General features: G+C 41.6%; 1 long non-coding RNA gene across 2 annotated transcripts in view; it reads left to right on the forward strand.

Annotated features, from left to right (window-relative positions):
• The window catches only part of LOC105354330 (uncharacterized), a 44,360-nt gene extending 24,869 nt beyond the window's left edge, over nt 1-19,491 (forward strand). The window contains exons 4-5 of one of the 2 annotated variants that reach the window (XR_013657242.1): nt 17,411-17,701; nt 17,779-19,491. This is a non-coding gene — a long non-coding RNA (uncharacterized LOC105354330). Of the gene's footprint in view, nt 1-17,410 lie in introns of both variants that reach the window. The other variant, XR_002873509.2, reaches the window with a different exon arrangement.
• Nucleotides 19,492-26,713: the final 7,222 nt, after the last annotated feature.

Genomic DNA, 26,713 nt, shown 5'->3' on the forward strand with positions numbered 1-26,713 from the left:
CTTAAAGTTGAAGAAAAGGTGATTATGGATGACACTATTCCTTATTTGGTTTATGTCTTCTTCAACCTGCGAGAATAAGTTGAACTTCCTGCTACTGCTGGTATCTGCTTCAGCCTTGTTTTAGTCCCAATAACCACAACACTACTGCTTTTCGTGCAACAGACAACTGCTGAGAGTAAAGAGCAAACTGGATTTGTGGGAAAGACCTGGAGTTTAACATCAACTCGTCTTTAATTGTCAGTAAGTTTCTCCTCATCCCTCTGCAGTTTGGTGAAACACTTTGTTGGTTATCAAATAATCAAAACAGAAACTCACAGCAATCTCAAGACAACTTTCAAAGAACGGAATATGAAAGCTAAAAATTTCTGTTTTGTTCAGGGTGTTGTGTGTGTTTTTCCTTTGTTCCCTTTGTCCTGTGGTCTTTGCTTCATGGCTGAATGTCACAGCTGGAATTGCACTCTTTGCCCTGAACAAAAGCACATTCTTTTCTAAAGATTGGTTTTCTTTACTGCAACGACCGACAGAGCTAAAGGCCCTGCAAATGCAAACAATGCACACAAGCTGGGAAAGGCAAATTTTTGCTGCAGGACTTCAAAAACACACAAATTGCCACATTTAACAATACAGAGGCTGCAACAGTTGCACAGTTCAAGCTGCATCCATCTGACAATGTGACAAGCTGACCACATCACTGATGCTGCTTGTGTGTTGTGGAAAAAGACTGTAAACAAGAAAACGTTTATTTAATTAGTTTAAATTTTTATTGCAATATTTGGTAATAAACTATTTGTAAAGGATTTTTTTGTTAGTTTTAGTAAAAAAAAAAAAGTGTTAATCAGTACTTTTTGTTTACCAGTTGCTTTTTACACTTACCAGTGACATTCACTTGAGTAGTATTTTTTCAGTAATACTTTTACTTGAATACCCTCTGACCTCTACATCACATTAGATCATAATTTTCACTCTAACTGGATTTATAGGGATGCCAAGACACTAAGTGATGATTGGCACATGTATATTTTCATTCATTCATCTTCTTCCGTTTTGTCCCTTTAGGGGTCACGGGGCAGCCGGAGCCCATCCCGGCCAATTGTGGGCGAAGGCAGGGGACATACCGGGTAGGTCGTCAGTCTGTCACAGGGCACACATATGTGTATATATATATATATATATATATATATATATATATATATATATATATATATATATATATGCACACACAATATTCATCAGCACTAAATGTCCACTTTGGTGCTTTATTGATTTGCCCTCACAAGATTTAAGCTACACGAAAACAGAAGAAAGACATACTTCTGCAATTGCAATTCAAATATTTTAATCTTAAAATTGTCAATAAATCAGCAACACCTGTCCATCACTTGATTCCAATATGTAATACATTTCTCTTATATCAGATTATACAGAAATTACAGTATTTGTTTAGTAAGAATACAGGCCTATAGCTTAACAAAGTTCTTGACCTCTATTATTTACGTGTCCTCGTTTAGGCATCGCTCAAATGAAGGTTTGACCCAATTTTTAGCTAATCCAAAAAATGTCTTTATGGTTTTACTCTCCCAACTTTAATGACGTTGAGTAGTGAGACGACTGTTGTTGTGATTTTGGGCTATACAAATAAAATTGAATTGAATTGAATTGAATAGTAATGTAAATGCTTAACCCCTTATTTGTAGCTTTGAAAAAAATATACCTTGTGTTTCTGCTTTTAATGCTACTTTTAAGGTAATTTAGGAACCAAAGCTGTTTGACGCATATTTGCATCACTTGGCCTTTTAGGGGTTGACTTCTTTATTCTTTATTCAGTAATAAACAGTCCTAGAATCATAACATATAATCATCCCAGTCCTCATCTGTGGCTGAAAACAGTAAAGCAAGAAGGCACATAGTGGTGTTTTTTAAGGGACAAAAAGCTTAAGGGTATCAACTCTGAGTTTAGAAAATATCCCCAAATTTCCCCCTCAATAAAGCCTGAATAAAGTCTGTAACCTTTGTGTTTTCTCCAATCCATAGAAAAACAGGCAAATGGCTCGCTGGAGAGAAGTGATTAGATTTTCAGATAAGAGCCGATATCCAAAGAATGAACTTCAGCTGCAGGGAGTAAACTAGAAGGCGAATCTTAACATCAAGCAGTCATCCCCAATGTGCCAAGAGGATAAAATCTTAATCCCCGTCCCTGACAGAGTAATGAGATTAGAGAAGCCGAGATGGAGTGTGGTGTGATGGGCTGAATTCCCGCTGGAGATTTTAGATTTAGTACTTCACGTGGCCACAAAAAACATTTTCAGTTTCACTTATTTACTTATTGTTTTTCCAAATGTGTCTCTTCTCTTTTTTGCACGTCAGCTGCTGTGGATGTTCAAAACAACCTTCAGTAACAGCATCAGTCGGAGCCGCTGGACTTTGTTCTCCAACTGAGCTGCCAAGTTATTCAGGCTAACACGACCGTAATTAAAAGGCATGAAATAGAAACAGAGGAAACATGTATTTCATGACTCAGGGGTCATTTTCTCTTTTTTCTCTCTCTCTCTCAAGAATTTGGGTAATTCTTTTATAGTTGCAGTGAAGTGAAAACAGTGTTGCACTTGTTGTTTCTAAACATTTCCCATACGATAACAGTGGGCTCCCATGCGTTTTATTTTGTGATTTATGCATACGAGATATTTGAAAATAAAACAAGCAACAGTATAAACAGTAGGAGTCAGACAGAATTCATTTCTTTTTTTTTTTTTTTTTTTTTTTTTTTTTTTTTTTTTTTCTTTAACTTGTCCTGTCCAACAGCTAGGCAAACAGATGAGAGCTGAGGGCCTCTTGTGTTGGACATATTTTATTTTAACAAGAGGGGTTATTCATCTTCAGACAAACCAAAGGTATGTCTGAATAAACCCCTTTTGTAATTGAGGCCAAACTTTATTAATTTCAATCATGTTTGAAAATCTTTGGTGTTGGACCGGACGGAAAAGGAAAGAGGGGAAGAAGAGAGAGGGACGTTAGAGAGAGGGGGGGGTAGGAGGGTGATAATAGGAGGGGAAGGGGGGTAAGACCATGAAGCAGCATAGAGCAGGCAGGTTTACTGGTTGTTTATCGTTACGGTACGGTTCAAATGTAGTACAAAAAGGGCGGGGCCTGTTCACACACACTCAAATATTATCAACACACCTGCTAGCCGCAAAAATGTCCACATGTCAACATGCACACAAAACAGATAGTGTTCACGAACGCATACCTATGCCTTTAAACCAACTAGTGTGAAATCTTTCATTCAATCATGCAAACTATTAGTGCAAAGGTGAGCTAACACCTGTGCTCAGGTGAGTGTTTATGTTCTTCTAAAATGGATGGTGGAATGTGAAAAGAAGGAGGAAGAGCGCCCAGCCACCCCCACACCCATACCCCCGCCGCAGCAGCAGCGGCAGCCGGAGCCCCCCCAACGCCACACGGGAACAGGCAGGGAACAACCGCCCCCCGGGCGACCAAGACCGCCACCCAGGCCAGGGCCAGCAGGACCGCCGCGAGGCCCCCAGAGCCAGAGAGCAGGGAGGCGCAGAGGGAAAGAGAGCGCCGCCCCAGCCCAGCCAGGAAAGCAGCCCAACGTCCCTCTCCGGTGGGGCCCAACGCAGGGCCCCACCGGAGAGGGACGCCCACAGCCCCAGACGAGCACCCCACCACCACCCAGGAGTTCCGGGCATCCCCCCGCCCCGACCCCAGGTACGAGCCAGGACCCCCCAAGGGAGACCCGCTCCGCACTCCAGGCAGCCACCCACCCGGCCCACGGTTGGTCCAGGTAGGAGCAAGGCAGGGGCCCGCCGCCCCCGCCCAGGAGGGGGGAACCCCGGGGAAAAAAGGGCGGCCCACAAGGGATGTTATAAATATGGCCCGACCAGGCTCGGCCATGTTGGAAGTTTAGCGGGGCCCAGCGTCCAGGGGCAAGGACCAGGACCCACCCCCCAGGGACACGAACACCCCCGGCTCAGGTGTAATATGAACCCCCCCACCGTGCGGAGAGAGCACCGCCGGGCCCAGGGAGCCGGCACCCAAGGGACACGGCCGCCATCGCCAAGAGGCCCGCACCCCCCACCAGGGAAGGGGTAGGGGACAGATGGACCCAGGTCCCACCTTCCTTGTAAAATGTGTGTGCGTGTATGGGTGTTTGAGAGGGTGTTTGTGTGCATGTGTGTGTGTTTATGTTTGAATGTATATATTGAAGGGGGAGGGGTGTGTGTACTAAGGGGGGTGCAGTTAAAATTGGCGAGTAGGGCACTAAGGGGACATCTCCTGATTACTCACAGTGATGTCCCCTCACCCTCCACACCAAGGGGCCCTAAATGTCTAAGGTGCGGTTAAAATTGGCGGGTAGGGTGCCAGGAGGACATCTGCTGCTTGCTTGCAGTGATGTCCAAGCACCCCCCCTACCAAGGACCCTACATGTCTAAGGTGCAAATAAAACCGAAAGAGGGGGGGCCCACTCCATACGGCAACCATAGGAGGGGGGCCACTCCCAAGTAGCCCCCCCCCCAAGGCGCATCGCAGGCTAGACCCCCCACCCCCTCACCCTAATATGAGGTTATATAAGGAAGGGGGTAAGTTGGGGACAGCTGGTAGACTGTCCCCCGGTGGTCAAACAGCCGTCCCCCAGCCCACCCCCAGCAAAGGGGCCAGGGCCACCCAGCCCAGGGGCCCACCCCCGGAGGCGCCGACACCCCAGGCCCGGCACCACCCACCCCACACAGAGAGAGAGGAGCCAGAAAGCGTCGCCCCCCCCCGGAGCAAGCCCAGGCCCCCACCCCCAGACGCCGGCCCTAGAAGAGCTCTGGTCAGGCCTCGACGGGACCGAGGAGGCCAACCGGCCGAGGCAACCACTGATTGCCTCAGCGGAGACCCTGACCCGCTAGCCCCCCCCGACCCGTACTAATAATGGGCCCCCCCTCCCCCCCAGAACGCCCCCCCACAGGACAGGGCCGACAAGCCCCCCACCCCACCCCACCCCAGACCCCGCAGCCGAAGCGGGTGACACCCAGAGCGACCGGGGGCCCCGAGAGGGTTGTCCCGTCCCGTCCCAGAGCCACGGAAGGGCTGATCCCAGCCCCAGGTGCAGATGGGCAGCCCATCCGGCGCCGCTGGGCCCCCCCCACCCGAGCAGGGCCCCCCGCCAACCCCCCCCAGCACAGGCAAAGGGACCACCCCCCCAAGCCAAGCCAGACCACCACCCCACCCCCCCACCACGCACCCCCACACCCAAGCCCAGAGGACCACGCAGCGCCCCAGCCCGCCCCACCCAGGCACCGGACCCGACCCCCCGACCAACGGAGCCCCCCACCGCCCCCGCCAGGCACCGGAAGCCCCGACCCCCACCCCAAACCACGGCAGAAGGGCAAGGAGCAGCGACGACCAAACCCTCCACCCCCTAAGTCATGGAGTCAACCACAGGAGACCAGAGAGACTGAATTCTTTCAAAGTTACTTGAGCTTTGGGCTGACATTTTTTCCAAGCTGATATGATCAAACAGCAGATTTCTGTGTTGACTTATGTTTATATTTTTCTTGTTTTTCCAATTTATTAAAATAGTTTTTTTGGCAATACAAAGAGTTATGAAAATGATAGATGCTAATCCTTCTTCTATATCGATGGCACTCATGTCACCAAGCACACAAAGTGACGGTGAGGCAGTGATTGAAACCTTAAGCCAGACTGATAAATCGGCACATACCTGCTGCCAGAGAGCCTGGACAGGCGTGCAGAACCACAGTGCGTGCATGTAGCTGTCGGGTAGATTATTATCACAGTGCTCGCAAATGTCTGAGTTACTGAGACCCATCTTGAACATCCTCTGTCCAGTGTAGTAAATTCTGTGAAGAGTTTTGAGATGGATTAGCTGCAGATTTGGACTTTTTGTCAGTTTAAAGGTGTTTAGACAAAGTTCTGACCAGAAGCTTTCATCTGTGCTGATGCTCAAGTCTGCATCCCATTTTTTTGTTGGAAGGGCAATATTGTTATCTAAATTACATAAAAGTTTGTAAATTTTGGAGAGAGTTCTATTCATTGAAAAATTAATCAGAGTGGTAACTACATCTGGTAGCTTTAAATCGTCGTCTTTAATTTTATACTTTTTAGTAATACTTGATTTAAGTTGCTGATATTCCAAGAAGTTATTTATTCCATGTTTGTCTTGAAGTTCCTGGGGGGTTATGAATCTTCTATCAATAATTACGTGCTCTAGTTGTTTTATGCCCCCTGCTTGCCAAGCTGGGAAGTGAATCATTTTTTTGTTAATAAGGATGTCCGTGTTGTTCCAGATGGGTGTCATTTTGCACGGTTGAATTGATGATTTTGATATTTTGAGAAATTCCCACCAGGCTGTTAAGGTGGCATTTATATTAATGCTTTTGAAACAATCCTGTTTTTTAACTGTTTGGCTAATAAATGGTAGCTGTGACAGGTTGATCTTTCCACATAACACCTGTTCCAAGTCTAACCATGAGTTGGTTTCTGGATTATTTTTTAACCATTTTAAGATATATTGTAATCTATTTGCAAGAAAGTATTTGTGGAAATTAGGTAGTTCTAATCCTCCACAGCTTTTTGCAGATTTTAAAGTTTTTAGACTAATTCTTGCAGGTTTGTTGTTCCATAAAAAGCTTGATATGGATGAGTCTAATGTTTTGAACCATTTTAATGGCGGTTGTGTGGGAATCATTGAGAAGAGATAATTAACTTTGGGTAAGATTTTCATTTTAACCGTGGCTACCTTGCCCATAAGTGACAAAGGCAGGTTGGTCCAGCGTGTTAGATCGTCCTGTATGCTTTTCAGTAATGGGGTGTGGTTTAGCTGCACCAGTTCTGATAGTTTGGGGGAAAAGTAGATACCCAGATATTTGATATTTCCTGTTTTAACTGGAATTGTGAGTCTTTGTTCCATATTCCTGTTGAGTGGTAATAAAACAGACTTATTCCAATTAATGGAATAGTCTGATATGGAGGAGAATTCATTTATGATCATTGCTGTTTCATTTACAGAATGTAAATTCCTTAAAAACAGTAATATGTCATCCGCATAAAGACTAATTTTATGATGGCTGTGTTTGGTTTTTATTCCTATAATGCTCTCATTCTGTCTTATTGCTGCAGCTAAAGGCTCAATGAATATAGCAAAAAGAGAAGGAGAGAGTGGGCAGCCCTGTCTGGTTCCTCTTCCAAGAAAAAAACTGTTTGAAGTCTGTTTATTAGTTCTAACTGATGCATTGGGGTTGTGATATAATATTTTGATCCAATTGATGAATGCTTCTCCAAAACCAAACTTATGGAGGGCAGCAATAAGGAACTTCCAATTAACTCTGTCAAAGGCTTTTTCAGCATCCAGCGATAGTACCGTCATTTCCTGGTTTTTAATGGTGGCAAAGTCTATTATATTAACTAGTCTACGGACATTATCATCCGAGTGTCTGCCTTTGATGAATCCAGTCTGGTCGAAGTGAATTATGTGAGGAGTGATTTTTTCTATTCTCTGTGCTAGTGCTTTGCAGATAATTTTTACATCTGCATTGATTAGAGAAATAGGGCGATAGCTTGAAGGACTAGTGGGATCTTTGTCTGGTTTTAGAAGAAGAATTATGTTGGCTGAGTTCATGTTAGGTGGCATTGATTGGCTCTCATTAATAGATGTGACAGTTTTATAAAATGTTGGTGCCAGTTGTTCCCAGAATTCTTTATAAAACTCAGCAGGAAAGCCGTCAGGCCCTGGTGCTTTACCATTAGGCATAAGTAACAGAGCTTCATGAAGTTCAGACGGCGAGAGCGGAGAATCTAAGTTTGTGATTTGATCCTCATTTAGCCTGGGTAGGTTTACATTATTAAGAAATGAGTCAATACTTTGCTCTGACGGATTGATCTGCGGTGTGTACAGGTTTTTATAAAAGTTTTCAAATGCGTTATTAATTTCGACCGGGTCATGGGTGACATTTCCTGTTTGGTCCATAATAGAGGTGATTGATGATTTTTCTCTGTTAATTTTAAGCTGATTAGCCAGAAATTTGCCAGATTTATTAGAGTTTTCAAATCTTTCAAGTCGTAGCCTTTGTATTTGAAATTGTGTTTGTTTATTAATGATGTCATTTAACCGCAGCTTTAAATTTTTCAGATCTCCCAGAATGTGTTCCTGTGCAGAAGCAGCATAAGCAGTCTCCAGGGTTTTGATTTTATTTTCTAATTCTAATAAATCTGCTTTCTCTTTGCGTTTTTTGTGCGTTGAATAAGAAATGATTTTCCCTCTCATGACTGCCTTTGCTGTTTCCCAAAGAACGCACGGTGGGATGTCTGGAGTATTGTTGAAGTCTAAGAAGGTTGCCCACTCTTTTTTAAAGAATTCAAGAAATTCCTGGTCCTTTAACAGAGACGTATTAAACCTCCAGGTTGTACCAGAGGGTGTGGATTTTTCCCTAGAAATGTTTACAGAGACTGGTGCATGATCACTGATAATGATTGGATGGATATTGGAGCTTTGAATATTTTTTAAAAGAGAGTTACTGATTAATAAATAGTCTAAACGGGAGTGTGAATAGTGAACTGGAGAAAAAAAAGGTGAACCCTTTAGTGCTTGGGTGACATGAGCGCCACGCGTCGCAGAGACCCAGATCATTCATGTACTGCTTTAGAATACTTGCAGATCGCCATGTACGCTGGTTTGCTGCTGTGCTGAGTCTGTCAAGTTCAGGGTCCAAAACAAGGTTGAAGTCTCCTCCTATAATGATTGTGGAGTCAGAGTGAACTGAGAGTGAGGTGAAGAATCTGTGAAAGAAGGAAGAGTCGTCAACATTAGGACCATAAATACTCACTATACAATAGTCCTTATTCTGAATGGATATATTAATGATTACAAATCTGCCTTCTGGGTCAGTAACTGTATCCTTATGAGTAAAATTAAGATTTTTATTAATTAAAACAGCAACTCCTCGTTGTTTGGAGTTGTAACTGGCAGAGTATATAACTGGAAATTGTAAGCAGCACATAAGGTGATTCAAAGAATTTGATAAATGGGTCTCCTGCAGTAGAGCTATATCTGCTTTTAGACCATCCAGGTGATTTAACACTTTCAGTCTCTTTGGCTCAGAGCCAAGTCCACGCACATTCCAGCTAACGATGTTAAGACTGTTCATAACTGCTCTGACTGAAAAGGTGTAAAGCTAAGTAGTGCTTGTGTACCGTTCCGTGTGCGCGTGCCCGCATTGAGAAGCACTGTGCGCGTGAACGTTTTCTGGCTATGTGAGCTGCGTGTCGCGTGCGTCCTATGAGAGCCTGTGTGAGGTGATTGCAGTATGTCGGCGTGTGTGTGCGGGATCGCATGTGCACGCCCCTGTGTGCGCTTGTGTGTGCGCGCGCCCGTTCCGTGCATAAATAAATACTTACCGAGGATGAGTTGCTTCCAGGTGATTTACATATAATGAGGGGGGAGAGGGGGGGGGGGAGAGTAAAGGAAAGAAAAAAAGAGATAGAAGGGAAAACGAAAACAACAACAAAACAACAATAGAAACATCAGTGGGACTGAGGTGACGAAGAAGAAAAAAAAGACTGTTTTCCTGCGATCGAGGTGTGGATTATTGATGATCCGGTTTTCCATTCATTGAGGTAAATTTAGCGGGTTTCTTCTGGGCAGCGCAGATGTTCTCAGCGCGGGTCTGAAAGCCTTCAGCACAGCCAGGGGGTGATCTCCGGGTCCCGGAACAGCCGGCCGTCCACGTAAAGTTTGTCAACGGCCACAATCGCTCTCGAACCAGCAGCAAGATGCTTCCTCCTCAGCGGGAACAGGATCTTCCTTCTACGGAGGATTTCTGCCGGGAACTGGTCATTCACGCTGTAATGCGTGCCTCTCAGTTCCCGTCCGCGGCCCTTCACCAACTCCTTCTGTTTGAAATGTTCGAATTTAGCCACAATAGGACGCGGGCGCTGGTGGTCGGACCTTCTTCCTCCGAGGCGGTGAACCCTGTGGAAAGAGATCTTCTGCACCTCCTCCTGGGGGAGCTTCAGGTGGACCTGTAAAAAGGATCTCACGGTGGCTTCGGGGTCTTCTCCTGCTTCCTCTGGAACCCCCGCGACCACTAGATTGTCCCTCATGCTCCTCGACTGAAGATCCAGGAGGGTTTCCTTGATGGATCGGTTCTCCTCGGAGAGACGGGCGGTGTCATTGCTCAGGGTCTTCACGGTCTCTCTGAGGGCCTGGTTCTCCGCTGCGAGCTCCCGCACCTGCTGCTGGCTGAATTCCAGAGACTCCCGCAGACCTTGAAATTCTCTATGGAGGATCTCCAGCAGATTGAGGCGGCCATCAAAGCTGGAGAGCTTTTTGTCAATCGAATCCAGGATATCGCTCATTCCGCTGCCCGGAGAGGACACAGCCCCGGGAGAGTCCTCAGGCCGTTCACGCTTGGCGGAGGGGGTGGTGGTGGCGGTTCTGGGCTTCACCATGTTGCAGGTATTAAAACACTCGTCAATGAAATTCTCCAGGTCCTCCAGGCTGACAGAAGCTTAATACTCTTAACAGGTTATGTTAGTTAGCAGGAAATATTTTAATATGGCGGAAAAATGAAACAAGATCGAAAATGTTTGTTCAAATGCTTACGCGCCGCCAAGTCGACTCACCACACTCGTCTCGCTGGGTCTCGCGATACTACAGCATCCTCGCGATACCTTCAGCCTGCTTCCTTTCAACAGAATTCATTTCTTATTGTTTCTGCTTCTTCAACATCAGCACATCAACACAACATGTCAACAACAAACAATATTATTAAAAAGTAAGTAAACAGAATTTCTTTCCTAAATCAGAACCCCTTCCCGAACTGATCCAAGTTGCCGGTTTACAGTTTGATTTAGCCTAATTGCTTTCCATCGTAGTTTATTCATCTAATGCACAGGTTTCTTAAACATTTTTTTTCAAATTTACCTGTGTTTGTGCATTGTTTAAATAGCATATTAGTTCCCCAATAAACAGCATAAACCTATTTATGTGTCTGTCTCAAGCCACATTCACACCGGGGATCAAGTTTCAATGTTAAGTCAATGTACAGACATGATCAGAGGCCCTGCAGCTCATTTTGAGCGTTGGCCATGGAGTGGCGGTCTTGAAGCAGCAGGTTTCGGGCATCTCGGTGCATCACGATATAACGCAATGTTTACAGAGATCAAATATCTGAATTTGGGCAACGAATTTGTGGTTCGTCAACCAATCTGGAACTCAGCTTTGGCCTGTGGCATGTTGATGATGAAATCAGACGGGGGAGTCTTAAACCAACATGGAATCTGAATTGGCTGCTTTGCTATTAGAGATGATAAAGAACCTCCTCCACAATGACCACAGGAAACTTCAAATTGTTACTGATGCAAAAGGAGCCAATACAATGTATTAAGAACTGGGGTATGTACAGGGTCATTTGGGAAGTATTTGTTGCCATTATTATTTAAAAAGGATAAACAGAATTTTTGACCAAAAAACGGCTTCACCCAACTACCCAACTAACTATGAGTGGGACATTTTTTTCTGTTATCATTCATGGTCTATTAAAAATGGCCAAGAAATCACAATTTCTTCCTGGGTGTGTAAATGAGTACAACTGTAGATGTGAATGTGAAAGAATGTCGGAAAGGTCTTTCAGATGCAAGTCAAACCAATTAACCCTTGGAACTTTGTTCTTTTTCTTAAAAAAAATATTTCAACAATGCACGTCTTTGAGGCTATAAAAAAAAAGGGTCTACTGTTGGAGCAAACGCCCCATCAGTGGTTCTGTCTTCTTTTATCTGCATTGCCTGGTAATGATCCTGAGGGCTGCGTCTGCTTTTGAAAGATGCTTCCATTGGGCCTTTCTGAACTTGGATTTTTATTTCCACCACATATTTACAGCTTTGCAAAACAGCGTAAAAAAAAAGGATTATGGACTGATGAATTCTGACACATGTTGAAGGCAGGGCCGCTGTCTCTCGCCCTGCCTAGAATCATGTAAATGAAACACTTCCTACTCTTTATTGTGGAAATGGAACACTTCCTGTCCTAACATTCAATCGTTTTGTCTTTCATCCTTTAAAGCTTTTTTTTTTTTTATGAATCTGGTTTTTGGTAATGTCACACGTTTAGACAGCTTTGCTCCTTCAAATGTCCTCCACAGCTACAGCTCTGCTTGTTTTACAGACATTTATTTCTTTATGACTTGCTGTTTGGCTAGATCAGGTTTTTCATAGTATTTTTGTAACCAGCGGTGTTACAGAATCAATGTCCATTTGTCACAATGCACACAAAACAATTAAAAGACATAAAAATAAATTTAACATAAAAGAAATGCATGAAAAGTGTTTGATCCTCCCCCGTCCTTCTGCAGCAATGGTATATTCCAGTCAACAGCAAGTCCAGAGACTTGCAAGTTAGCGATCGGACGCAGCATTGTTAGATTGGGCGGTTTTTAGCTCAATAGAGTGTTTTTTTCTGACTTTATAGCAAAAATGACTTTAGGTGGATGGACATAATTTGGGCGGGTTTGGGATCGGTCCGGGAGCTTTTAGTTCCTGGTTGAAACACGTTACAAGCAGGGGAGAAGCAGATGACAGGCAGTGCTTCACCTGTCAACTTCCTCACCTGCCGTCATTAAATAAAGATGTGTCCACTAACATGTTCCACAAATGCAAATTACAAGTTTGATTCCAATCCTTTTTACCCCTAACATCACTATTTTGTGTACTTTCTGTTCAATTTCAGCGCAGGCTGCGAGCTCTGTGCACGAGACATTATGCAATCCTGAGTGAAGTCGGGTTGATTGTGCCTTTAGTTTATTCAGTGTATGTTGTATCTAGCTATTTTTATTCCATATCCTCACTTTCTCTATGATAGGTAATGTACATATCTTTAGATCTGACATGAAAAGACAGAATAATGAAGGCAGGAAAACAACAGGACTTTTTGTTATATAGTACGAACGACAAATGATTTGTTTTATGATTGCATATATACGTTTTTGGGAGGATTTCTATTGTTGTTGGTATTGTTGCGCAAAATTCCTTTTAATATACAATTTAAAAACAAAAAGTACTTTTTGAAGTCATCTGAAATCTGAGTTTTGAAATAATATATTCACACCTGACTGGAAAAAAAACAAGGCAAGAATGGGGCTTCTCAGCAGGAGAGGTAAGAACAAAAATGTTGACAGACAAGATGACAAACAATTGTAAACAAGCTACAAGTAAATATGTTTTTCTCTAAATATGTGAACAATTGGATAAACACATGCTTTTGCTATTTTTGTGACCATGTTTACAATGTGAGAGGCTTAAAAAATGTTCCTAAAAAATGAGAAAAACTTTACTTTCCTGAAGCAACTCAAAAATTGTTTCATATATTTATTAGCCTCAGACATAAATTTTTGTTTTTGTTTTCCTTGTATGTAGAGCAGAGACCATTTTCCTTCTACTGTTTTAGTCAATTTGCTGTTCTGCCTTAATTCGATGAAACCTTAAGTTTATGAGTGGCGTTCAACTTTTATGTGACTTTTTAAACGCAAAGCAGTCTGGGAAAATCCAGCCAACAGTTACTATGTGTCGTAATTACTAAACAAAAATATTAAAGTCGCGTCAGGAGGGATTTCTGATAAGCTTATATCAGATGTAAAGAGTGAAAGAAGAAGGTATTAATTAAAAAGCTGACATTTTGTCCTGTGCTTTGGCTGAACAGCTGTGTTGGTTAAACATCACAGATGACCAAAGTTCCTGCTGAAATATGTTCCTGTTAATTAGACAGAGCAGGGGATCAGAAGAATCACACCAGACTGAAGCAAAAAACAAAGAAAGAATGGGGCTTATCGAGAGGAGAGGTGAGCTGTACGCTCGTCTGGGCTGGAAGCCAGAAATGAGATTCTTTGCTTCTCTGGTTTAATAAAAACACTGGCTTTTCAATTTTCCACCCTAAAATATCCTAGTCCAGACGTCCATTTACTTTGAGGATTAGGAAGCTGTTCTGTGTGTTCTTTAGTTTTGCAGCTCCTCCTTTTAGTCAGACCAAGAACGGATCATGACTGTAATTAGGAAGCAGATGGGAAAAACTGAACATGAATTCTGAAAAAAGCTGTTCACAGATATTCAAGATGACAAGTTTTCAATTTTTCAGCTGCAACACAAAATAACTTTCATCTGAAGGAGAAAACAAACAAATAAAATATTTTAGGTAGAAGTTGTTCTAGTGCAGGTTAAGTCATCTAATACACAGTAAAAGGTTCTAAAAACCCACTTTAGGAGTTCAGTACAGACAACAAATCTCAAAGAGTAGAATGTCGAGTAGAACTTTTAAATTAAAAATAAGGAAAACTAAAATGACATCAAAGTTCAATCTAGTGCTACAGTCACAAATGCAACTGCCACAATGGAGAGACGTCAGCAGAACCACGTCATCGGAAATCACATTTCATCAAAAATCTTCGATAGAAGATACTAAAGCTTCAGTCACCAAGCTTTCTCCACACCACTAATTATCACCTATTTTTAGTAGTTTATAGCTAGCTACTCACAGTCGATAGTTGCACTATTCTAACTTGATTGTTGAGGTTACTTCACAGAAGTGCTCTGTTTAAATGTTAAATGATAAAAGAAGATTAATAAAATAGAAATAGGACTAATAACCTGGATCTGTTTATTAAATCTGTTCATTTTTTAAATGTGTTCCAAAAGTATTGGTATCGGCAGATACTCAAAGTCAAATGACTCGGAATCGGATTGGGCCCAAAACAATCTGATTGGGACATCCCTAGAAAATACCATTTGGATTGACACTATAATGTAAAAACTGTCAGAGGTCAGGCCTCTGTCTCCCCTTCTGGTCACTGGCGGGAGCAGTCTTCAGAGTACTGACTGCACTACATCTCCCAGCAACCCCAGCCTGCAGTTTGTGAGTGCTGCACACCTGACTCTCATTTGCCAAATCAATCATAGTCTATATAAACACTGCACTGAGCCTCACTCAGTGTGAAGTATTGTTTGTGCCACTTTGTCCTCTTTACTGAGTGTTGTATTTGGACCTGGTCTTCTGTTTCTGACTCTTTTTACCTGCCGGGACTCTTGCCTGGATCCTGACTATCAGTGGCGGTTCTACCCTGAATTAATCCCCGGGCGAGACCCTCCCCAGGCGCCCCCCCCCCCCCCCCCCCCCCCATAGTCACAACAGAACTTTGTTTGTCTTTGTCAACTGACATGTTTTATTGTCATTGAAATTAAGAAGTGGATACAAAAGATGTCAGAATTCTGAACAGCATTATAATAGTTATCAGAACACAAAAAATTAAAAACCATAAGCATGGCAAAAATACAGTTAGCTAAGAAATATTAAATCAATATTAAATAAATAATATAAAATAAATATTTTAAAAACATTTATGAATTGGAAATTTAAATTGTCATGTTCTATAATGATCTCTACTTCAGAGAAGAAAAATTAGCTCATGTTTTCCGTCCTCAATCCTTTGATTGGCACATTTTTAGTTATGACCTGTTGAATTATGTTTTGTCCCCATAGAGTTGCAGTAAATGGTAAATATTCATTTTTAAAACTACCTACAGATTTATGGAAATTATATTGGCTAAAAATATAACCCAACATTTGTAAAACAAATAAAAAATAAACTTCATATGCAGGCTCAAAATTAACCCCTAAATCCCCAGTTAAAGGTCAAAAAAACATTGTGAAAACGTTTAGGCTGCCACAAATGATTATTAAATTAATGACCAATCTCAAATTATTTGCCCCATTAGCATCTTATGGCAGCAGCAGCATGCTGTGTAACCATCACAGCTTTTTTAACATTATGAACTAGTATACAACAACAAAACACAACAAAACCTTTGTGTTACAGCAGAGCAGACAGACACATGAATCATAACTAATGTTACAAGTTAAGGCAGAGCAAATTTTTAAGAATAAAATCTAAAAAAATAAATAAAAAATGACGCTATTTGCAACATTTGGGCCTACTTCAGTGTTGGTCATCGACCAAAATAAAGTTTTCATCGGCAACGTTGTTGTAGGGCAGGTAGCATTAGAATTTAGAAAAAACATGCATCAAGCTGTGAGGATTTACCCTTTTCTTTATCTCTTTTCTCCTCTTCTTTTCTTTTCTTTCTAAATTGGGCACCAGATGGCTTTGACCTTTTTTTCTCCATATTTTAGATGTTTTTGGCGTTTGTTTGGCATAAATGTCCTCACGTCACGAAGAAGGCATCAAGTCCGTCGACTGAACCAACTGTCACCTTAGTGACAACATTGTTTTGTGTTGCCATTTTTTCATTTGGGCATTTCACACAAAATTAACCCAAAAAAGCAGAATATATTTCTATACCTTTATTAAAATGTAGGTTATAGAATGTCACCTTATGACTGACTTATAAAAAGGTTGTATAAAGTAGATTCAAACCCCCGCCCTTGTCCCCACCTAGACACTTAATTTGGAAGCGTCCCACAATTGAACTGATTCCCCGCAGCCCCCCCCCCCCTCACACATTTCCAGCAGGAGCGCGTGCAGCTACAGCCAGGGGCGCTGATTCGCTACATGACGGCGCAGTCGCAGTTTTAACTTTTATTTTTTTCATCAAGCCCGCGACCGTCGCCTCCCCTGAAAGATGAGCCAGCCAGGTTTTACGCATGCGCAAACGCGGCGGCGCTCCGTGCTCCCCCCTCGCCCCCTCCCTTCTCCTTCTTCACACACATTTGTGTCTACTTCTCAAAGACAGGAGAGCGCAGCTGCGGGGCGAGGCCGGCGGCGCGGCCAGGTTCAGGCTGTTACAAACTCACAAACTGTGAAATAAGTAAACCAATAGTGGTGCATATAATATTTTACAAGGGCCGCCGGTGCCGCCCCCCTTCAGTTTTCCGCCCCAGGCCACCGCCCGGACGGCCCGTGCCTAGAACCGCTACTGCTGACTATCCTGTCTCTCCTCTGATGATCTCAGGCCTGTTATTGACTCCTGCCTGCTTGACCCTGATTTAGCTTTTGGACTTTTAGCTGAGATGACAAACCTGCTGCATTTGGAACCAGCCGTCCGCCTATTCTTGTTAAAAAAATGACAAAGAAGATCACAGTGGACTACACACATGATGACAGCAAAAATGATCAAGCCATCATTACAGTCCGATGTGTGGAAACACTTTGAATTTTGAAAAGACATTTTTTTTGTCACATCTTTCTCTTGTCCTGTGGGTTATACAGCCTGTTTAAGGAAATGAACAACTATAAAGTTTTCTGAAAAATTCTGAACAGATGGAGCCTCGTCTCCACAATTACAAAAAAATTAAATAAAAACTAATTTCCAGACAGCCAACAGAAAAATGCTAAAATAAGAGCTAAAATCAATGTTTTTCTAATTCTTTTCTAATTTTTCTTTTCAGATTTTGGATGCAGCATCAACAGGATTACCATAAGTTTTGAAACAGTCTGATATTAAAAAAAAAGTAAAAGAAAAAATCACATGTACAGGTTATTGGGACAGTATGTTCCTGATTTTTTTTTTTTTTGAAAATATTGCAGATACGAATGCATGCATGGTGTGTAATGAAAGAAATGTTCCAGTCTTAAAAGGTTTCTCTGAGTAGGCCGGATGCCAAAGTGACACCATTCTGTGTAATTAGATGACAGAACAGTGAGTTCCAGAGGAGCTGGGGTCCTGAAACCCAACAGAGGTCTGTTTGTCCAACATACGCCTGAGAAGACTCACACCCACCACCCTAACCCTTGTTTTTCATGAATTCTGTTCCAGAATGCATCATTTATCGACCACACAACTGAAAATGGCATGTCAGTTTCTTCCATCACGCTCAGCAGCAACAGGTAACAATCGGTGGATGCGTCCCTTTGGAAAGATTTGTGAGATGGAACTTTCTCTCACCGAGAATAGTCCTGTGTTTCCTTTGTTAAAAGAGATGATTGTGCTGCAATTCTCTTGCAAAATGACAGTCACTGCAGGTCGTGGCGGATAATTTGAGCTCATTTCATGCTTCCTGTCACAGTTTACAATCTTTCTGCTATGCTTAGAAATGTTTATCAAAACAGTTTTGTTTAAAAAAAAGTCATTTAAAACTAAGAAGAAAAAGTCGAAGCAGCCTCTGTGTCTCATGAACTTGAGAGAAAGCTCTTCAGTGAAGGTCAAACAAGCATTTCAAACAAAGACTTCGCCTGGACTTGGCATAAATGGCTTCTAATGAGTGATTGATGATGAGCTGCTTCCTCATCAGTCTTCCAGTTGTATGCACTTTTCCACACATCTCCCAGTTAGTATTCCTGTTGCCTCTCCGTCTCCCATCATCCTTGAATAATTTCAGACTCTTTCTTTGTGCCTCTAACTAATCAATACCATTTTGTGTTGATTTTATTGCTTCATACTTATTTTTTTAATTGAAACTTCATGACCATGAAGAAAAAGTGCTGCGTCTCACCGATCTCTCTGAAGCTGAAAGAACAAATGAATTTTATCTCTCATCTCCTGACCGGCATTGAAATGGGAAGTGGACTAAAAGCTTTTGTTTTTCACTTGATATTTAGACACCCTATTGTTTGAAGAAAAGTGACTCAAAATATTGTTTGGCTGCTGTTTCTAAAGGTAAATTCTTTTTTCAGAGGTAGGTTTCTACTCGGGTGAGCTGGTGAAAACCTGAAAATTCCGAGCTCTGATTGTAGGGATTTACATACATTTTTTCTCTTTTATTGTCAGTTACAACATACAAAGCAAAATAAAAGCTTTAAATTTAAACAAAACATCTAAAGGCTGACTCAGGAAGCTAGAGATTTGTATCTCGTTGCACTGTGACTTGTGGGGAAATTGCAAATGGTGCTTGTGTAGGAGTTTGTCTAATGTTTTTGCAGGGCTTTACAATTTCCTTTGTTGACCAGTTACTTGCATTTGGATCTATTTCTCTTTAAAAATAATCAGTCAGGCTGTTTTGAAGGGCTCTGAAAATCTTGTCAGCCATTTTTTTTCTTTAAATGCTTTGAAATTTAGCTGTGTTTGACAAAAATAAGAATCAGACTCTCCAAGAGAATCCAAGTTCTTGCATGAAAGCCACACAAGCATCAATGAAACAATACCAAGGAAATCAGCAGCTGAAAGTACGTGTTCATCTGACTGAAGGGCTCGTCAGAATCAGGTCTGCCTCGTGTTTCTGAATGTAGAGCGACTTAAAAATGGGTTCACAGCACTGTGCCGCCACACCGCAATCCTTCCAGCAGTGCAGAGACATCTCGTAAAGCAGGTCTGACTCAGTAGGTTAATGAAGGCAGATGGAGATCAGGGTTTGCTTCAGTTCACTGGGGGGAGTGAAAATCCGAAGAGTGTTGCTTTGCAGGTAAACGTGCCGGGTAATCAGTTCCCAATCTCTTTCAAATGAAGTGAAATGAAACTGGCAAATCAAAGCTGACTTGAGCTGCAGTGTGTGTAGGAATGTTTTTAACATTCACATCACTGAGATTTTTTTTCCCTAAGCGCCGTCTGCTTTGTGCAGTTAAACTATTTCACGGTCAAAAAACTAATCAATGACAGTTATGCTGAAGACCCAGTCTGAAAATGGTGATTTTACTTGCTCTTGTGGTATTTTACTGGTGATGGAGGACATCAAAATTGCAATTCTGAGTATTTCTTTATTAAAATTGTTGTGAATCAGGAGCAGAAGAAAAGCAAAAAAATTATTTTAAAGAAGAGCTTATTTGTAATGTAGAAAATACGGTGAGTGGGCCACAAGCTCCCTGCTCTGCTCCGTTCTGATGCATCCACTCGCAGAATAATAGATCCATGTTCGTCTTTGTTCTCCTCGTCTGAGCTGGAATCTGGATCTAAACTGTACGTCTGAATAGCTCTCCATTAAAAATGGGACAAAAAAAGAGGCATATTTAGAGTACTTCACAGATGAGAAGGGTCAAAGCTATAACATCAATGCAGCAGCAAACAGTCTCAATATCTATATTGTAAACGTGGGTCCAGAGTTGGCAGCGGAAATTCCATAATGCAAAACCAGCAAAGACAATAATACACCCATTGAAAAGATCACAAACTCAATATTTCTCTCTGATGTGAACGAAAATGAGCTGATATCAGTTGTGAATAAATTCAAAAGTAAAAACTCAAAATATTGTGAGGATATCGATTATGAAGGTGGTGAAAAAGGTCATTTATAGTGTATCTAAGCCTCTAACATACATTATGTAACTTATCATTACAAACTGGGAGATTCCCAAATCAAATGAAAATTGCAAAAGTGATTCCTATCTATAAGAATGGAGACAAACACCAATTTACAAACTATAGACCTGTCTGTCTTCTTCCACAATTCTCAAAAATTTTAGAAAAAATGTTGAATGATAAATTAGTTTTCTTTATTGACAAACATAACATTATAAATTAAAACCAATATGGTTTTAGAGAAAACAGATCAACCTCATTGGCTATCATTGATGCTGTGGAAGAAATCACAAATGCTCTGGACAAAAAGAAATATGCAGCTGGAATTTTCATTGACTTAAAAAAAAGCCTTTGACACTCTCAATCATGACATCCTGCTTGAAAAACAGGAAGTGTATGGGATAAGAGGACAAGCGTTAACTTGGGTCAAAAGCTATTTAATGGGAAGAAAACAATTTGTCAAGATTGATTGATATACATCAGAAACCAAAGAGATAAGTTGTGGTGTCCCACAAGGATCAATCCTGGGCCCGCTGCTATTCAATATTTACATAAATGATATATTCAATGTTTCAAAGCTTATGAAACTCATATTATTTGCTGATGACACAATCATGTCATAGGGAACTTATCAATGTGGTAAACACAGAGTTAAACAAAATAAAATTATGGATGGATTACAACAAATTATCTTTGAACCTAGATAAAACCAAAGTATTTTTTTTTTTAGAAAATACAACGCAAAAAAGAGCTCTCAATTGAAATAAATAATGTCTTCATTGAAAGTGTTACAGAAATCAAATTCTTAGGGTTTTTTTTCGATGACAAACTAAGTTGGAAGCCACACATCAGACACATACAAACTAAAGTCTCAAAAAGTATTTCAATCGTAAATAAATCTAAACATATATTAGAATACAACAGTAGATATCTACTGCTCCTTAATACTACCATATTTCCCCTACTGTATAGAAATTTGGGGGAATAATTATCAAAGCTCACTACAAAGTGAGGAACAGCCCCTTCCAGGAAGAGTCTGCGCTGCCAGCCCCGCCCCCAGGCTAACACACACCCACTTTTTTCGGATAGGAAAAATGGTTCTTCAGTGTGCCAAAGGTTTCCATTTATATTTTCATATAGATAGATATGCTGGTAGATTACTCTGAAAGGCGAAAAGCATGATATATGCCCTTTAAAGATATATATTTTTTTCCATTCACCTAAAGTAAGTTTCTAGATAAGTTTATAGATAATTAAAAGAGAATGGACTAAAGAAGGACTCAAAAAAAGAAACCCTTTTTTGAATTTTGCAGTCAAAGGTAAAACTACGATTGTCTTGAGATGGGGGTTCCAAAGAGCAAGAATATGATCTGGAAAGCAAAAGGAAGAAAAAAACCTTAAAACATGGCTAAAAAAAAGATTCTAGAACGATTTAGAATTCTTCAGCTGTTAGTCCAGTTCTAACATAATTTCTGGGGAAAATCCTACACAAATAAATTCACAAAATTTCCCAGGATTCCCTATAGGGTGTTTCCAGGTGATGTCATCATTCTTTGAGTCTGCCATGTTGCCGATATCTGAGCATAAACTAATGCTTGAGGATGACTCCGGAACTCAACAGGGGCCAATTATTGCCATGCACTGTCACAGTAAGTCAGACAGAGAGACTCACTTGTAGTTTTACAGTTTGCCCATATTGTGAGCAACCAGGGCGAGGTGACAGCCAATTTGTTGCCATCTTCAGTTCAGGTGACATGTGGATTAGGAGACTCAGAAGCTAAATTCACGCCTGCTGCATCTACTCGCGTTTAGACGGCCAGTTTCCCGGAAAAATATACATGTCAACCTGAATTTTGGGCTTCCGCTTTCACGCGCCGCTACACGAGTTTTTAGGGCCGGTCGTGGGCTCTACATACAGTACGGCCGTTCATTGATCGCGTGCTGGAAGTTCAATCAGTTAAACTTAAACTCATTATTTAATTCAACTGTAACCAATTAGGGACTCAGATTTGGTAGTTATGTGTAGGTCGCGTCTTTTTCAAAACAAAGAATGAGAACCGTTATAAATATGATAACAAAGGAGAAATTAATGGTTGCACTTTTTCTGCCCAGCTGGAATAAAAAAAGCACAGTGACGTACATTCTCAGGAACAGATTTGTGAAAGAAAAAGCCTGGAGAAAGACACATCAAGCCTTTTCCAACTGTAGGTGGTGGACAACAGTAGAAAACAGTAACAGTAAACAGTAGAAAAACAAAAGAAGAGGAAGCCGCTCCCTGCTGCTTCCTGCTTGTCCGTAGCACATTATTAAATGAGTCACACGTGGTGAGTTGGCATTGGTCTGTGTAAACCAGAACTCTTAATATTTACCAGCGGATCAAATACTTTCCCACGATGAAATACATTTATATCAATTATTTAAAGACGGTTCCTTGATTTTCTATCTCTCACTGTTCAAATGCACCTACCAGTAAGTTGACAGACTGTCAGTTTGTTTTTTGGTGGGCAATCCTATAAAATGAGTTTGGGATCCAATACTTGTTTTCCTCCACTGTACATATTTGTGCAGCATTGGAATCAGCTGAGAGACAACTTATTACCCAAGTTACTCTGTAAAGCCATACTGAATAAATGAAGTGCTTACACAGATAACGAATAGGCTGTGTGAGCTAAGGAAAATGAGTTCTTTCTAAAAGTATTCAAAGTCCGTACTTCAGTTGTGCCAAAGCAACAGGCAGTGCAGAGACTGACGTCTGCAGTGGGGCCATCTACGGCTGAGAGCCACCTGTCAAAATGGCGTGAGAGATGTTTTTTTCCGGTTGATTTGCTCAAACCGAGTAGGGTTCATTTAGTGATTGTGAGAAAGTGTGCCTTTGCTTCTCTCTGCCTTTGTGGCGTTCATTGTTGTGCGAGTCTCTGTGTGAGGATTGTGTTGTTTTCTTGGTTCATGTAGCTCGTTTTTCTCACCAGTCACAGCCTCATCTGGTTTCATTCGGTAATTATCTACAAATGTCTTCATTTGGAATAATTACCCTCAGTGAATTTAAGTGGCTGGGTTTCGGTTCAGATGTTTTTTTGGTGCTTCCCTATTAAAATTTGTACATTCATGTAGTTTTTTTTTTAAATTTGGATCAGGAATGATTGTTTTTTTTCACCCCTGTTAGCTTGAAAAAAAATAGTATTTTAATATAATCAAGATGTTTAGCCTGTGATCCATCACTGAATAAACACTTTAAACCTGTCCTTCATCTAACAAAATCCCTCCAGTTAAAAATACAAGCCAGATGGATTTGACTGTCAACAAATGTCTTGTTTTTTGTTGCCCACAGGCATTTACCAAAGCTTACTTGATCGAAAAGTGAACAGAAATCATTTTCGTATCCCGTCTGCTTGGGTAATCCCAGCCGCCCACACGGAAGAGCAGCTCTGTGACGCCTGAGATGCGCTGGGGATGAAAACCAGCAAAGTCAAGCTGGATAATACCTGCGAATAGAAAAGGGCGTCAGAGGGATTTTTGCAGCAAGAAAGAGATTTAGGTTGAAACCTGACAAAATGATGCAAGAATGAGCAAAAGAGAGAAAGCGGCCATTTTCAGGTGGATAGGTAATACAAACCCTTAACCACTATTAACTGCTCAGTTACTTGTGTTTCACTGCTCATTGATTTCTCCTAACAGATCAATTGTCAGCTTGCAAATGTATTGTTTCTTTCCATTTACTCCGTTCCCCTAAAGCAGGGGTCGGGAACCTTTTTGGCCAAGAGAGCCATAAACGCCACATATTTTGAAATGTAATTTTGAAAGAGCCATACAATAATGTAGTGTCCCTTTCCCACACTGAGGCACGGAGACTTAACCTCTTTTAAAGTTCTTTATTCCGATTACTGCAGACCGCAACAAACGCCGTTCAATTAATTCAGCAACTCCTGAATCTCTCCCGCCGAGACGAGAGCGCTTCTCCCAACTTTATATTCCCCTGCTCCCGCTGCAGCCCTCCCATTTCCCTTATTCGGCCCATAGCTGAACCCCATTGGTCCAAACTACCTAACAACAGGCTGAGCGACAGAACTGAGAGCCAATCAGATCTCTGCTTGACGCGTTCAATGAACTCCAGAACTTTTAACGCGGCCCAACAGCCATCCAACTCAGTCCGCGACAATTTGTTTAAAACTAAATATACAAATGAATGTGTGCATTTGATTTAATTTCAACATTTTTAAAGTACAATAAGTCTGTGGATTCTTTTTTAATAACATTGTTATTCTGTTGCTAATAAATGATGAGTATTTCTCGTGGTGGTTTTGCTGATGGTCTAGTCTGGTTGATACGTGGTGAGTTTCTGCTTCGTTCAGGCGTTGAGACTTTAAACGTGATCGTAGGTCTGAATGTTCTGTAGATGTGAGACAGACTGATCACATGCAGACCTGGAGCCAAACACACACTCACACGCCACAGTGAGTGACAGGCAGCGGGTTTTACGTTTTTATAATCCCTGCGCGATTCACCTGCTGTCCCCACAACCCCCCACCCCCACCCTCTGCTTTCTCCCTCACACATCCCGTCCCCGCATCTGCGCGCTCTTTCTCAGAGACGGGAGCGCGCAGTTTTAGGTACGTCAATTCACAGGTTTCCAGCTGGTACAAACTCTGTGAAATAATAGATAATAGTAACTGATAGCGCTGGCGCAGATTTCTCTCTCTAAGCACCGCTACTACTGCGCGCCTCTGGCATCGCATCGCGCCCGAGAAGGACTGGTCTAATGAAAAAAAAAACTATAATTAAAGATTTGTCTGCGAGCCACATGTGACCATCAAAAGAGCCATATATGGCTTGCGAGCCATAGGTTCCCGACCCCTGCCCTAAAGTAAGTTTGGGATGCTGTTCTGACTTTGTGTTTGTTTCGACCACAACCACTTTCATTGATCCATTTCTTCTGCAGAGTTTCACTGATTAGTCACACATCCAACAATTACGTCTAATAACTCTGAGGACTGGATCAGGCGGGCCGCCTTGATAAGTAATATGGTAATCACAAAGCCTGATTGTTAGTCTTCATCTTTTGATTTGCTCATTACACTTAATTTTGCTTAAGTTCAGCTTGCATGAAAGAAATGTGTCAGTGTGTCCTGAGAAAAAAACAACACACTCAATGTTTAATTATTGATTTAAAAAAAGTGAGTTAGTAATTAAAAAAAAGTAATTATTTTGCTGTGCGAATAGTTGTTTTGGATATTTTTTAGAATTTTCATATATGATCCAATATGCTTAACAAAATAATTTATTTTTCTGTGTCTTTTTGGAGTAAAACGTAAAAATAGCCAGATAATGCAAACAGGTCCATTTAAAGAAGGGACATGAAGTTTTTTTTTTTTTGAAGACATCGTCGTCTTATGTCTTCACACCACCCATTGTTCTTTTTTTTCAGGAATTGTTTGATTGTTTAACCTATTGAAGATAAAGTGGGCTTTATCTACGCAATGATTATTTGATTGGCTATTGGAGAGAAGAGGTGGGATGCAAGGATGAGGTAAATAGAAACAGAACAGGGGTTTTGCTGTATTCTGTGGCCCGTTGTTGGTAAATAGTCCAGAGAGGCTTCTTCGGTTACTGACAGTGCCAGAGATTTTTCCATTTAGTCTGCATGATCATTTACACAATTTGTCTATTTTAACCAGATTGGTGTATCATGTAGTGTCAGTGTGGACAGGTCTGGAAGTTTTGGACTATGAATGTTTTTATTCTGCATGCAATCAAATGATGCAGACTGCTCAAGGAGCCTGTTAGCGCTGTTCATGTGATAAGTGCGTGCAGCCTGACAATGACCGCCAGCCTGAAAACAGACAAGAGTGTCTTTTTCGTGGGTGTTCTATGGGCACTTGTGTTTCACGTGCGCACCCCGGGCATGCGGCATTTGCACATGGTCACCAAGAGGCCAAAACTTGCAACTCACTAACAACAAAAGTGCGGCATAAGGACACTGTGCGACAGCATCACAGTGCAATTTACATGGTCCTTTCAAATAACTTATGATACAGTTCCCATACGTACAACAGTGGTATGCTCTAATTTCTTGGTTTCTTGATTGAGGCCGCATGAGCCTCAAGGGAACTGCAAGCAACACCTGCACTCATTCCAAGATGCAGCCGCTCCGCTCTACGATCCTCCACGGGCCAAGTCAACCCAAAAACCTGCAGCACCCATTCGGGCCAACCCCCATATGTGTAAAGGGACAAACAGTAATAGACGTTCTATTAGTGCAGGCACTCCTACTGCAAATCTATCTGCATTAATGTCCAAAGTGTAGAATTTAACAGAAAATAAAAAAAGATTGCCTTTACAACTTGTTGCATCAGGTTTTTGTCCGACATGCAGACCTTCACCAAATAGTTCTCTCTCATTTATGGCACCTCTCCAACAATGATTCAGATCAATAGTTTCCGATCCCCAAAACAAAAACTGAACTGTTTTGGTTTCTGCTATGAAATGTTTCTGCCAATCATCAAACGAAAAAAGGTGAAAAGTCATT

The sequence above is a fragment of the Oryzias latipes genome, chromosome 7, assembly GCF_053564925.1.
Source record: "Oryzias latipes strain Hd-rR chromosome 7, Olatipes_Hd-rR_3.1".
In the NCBI taxonomy this organism is placed as follows: Eukaryota; Metazoa; Chordata; class Actinopteri; order Beloniformes; family Adrianichthyidae; genus Oryzias; species Oryzias latipes.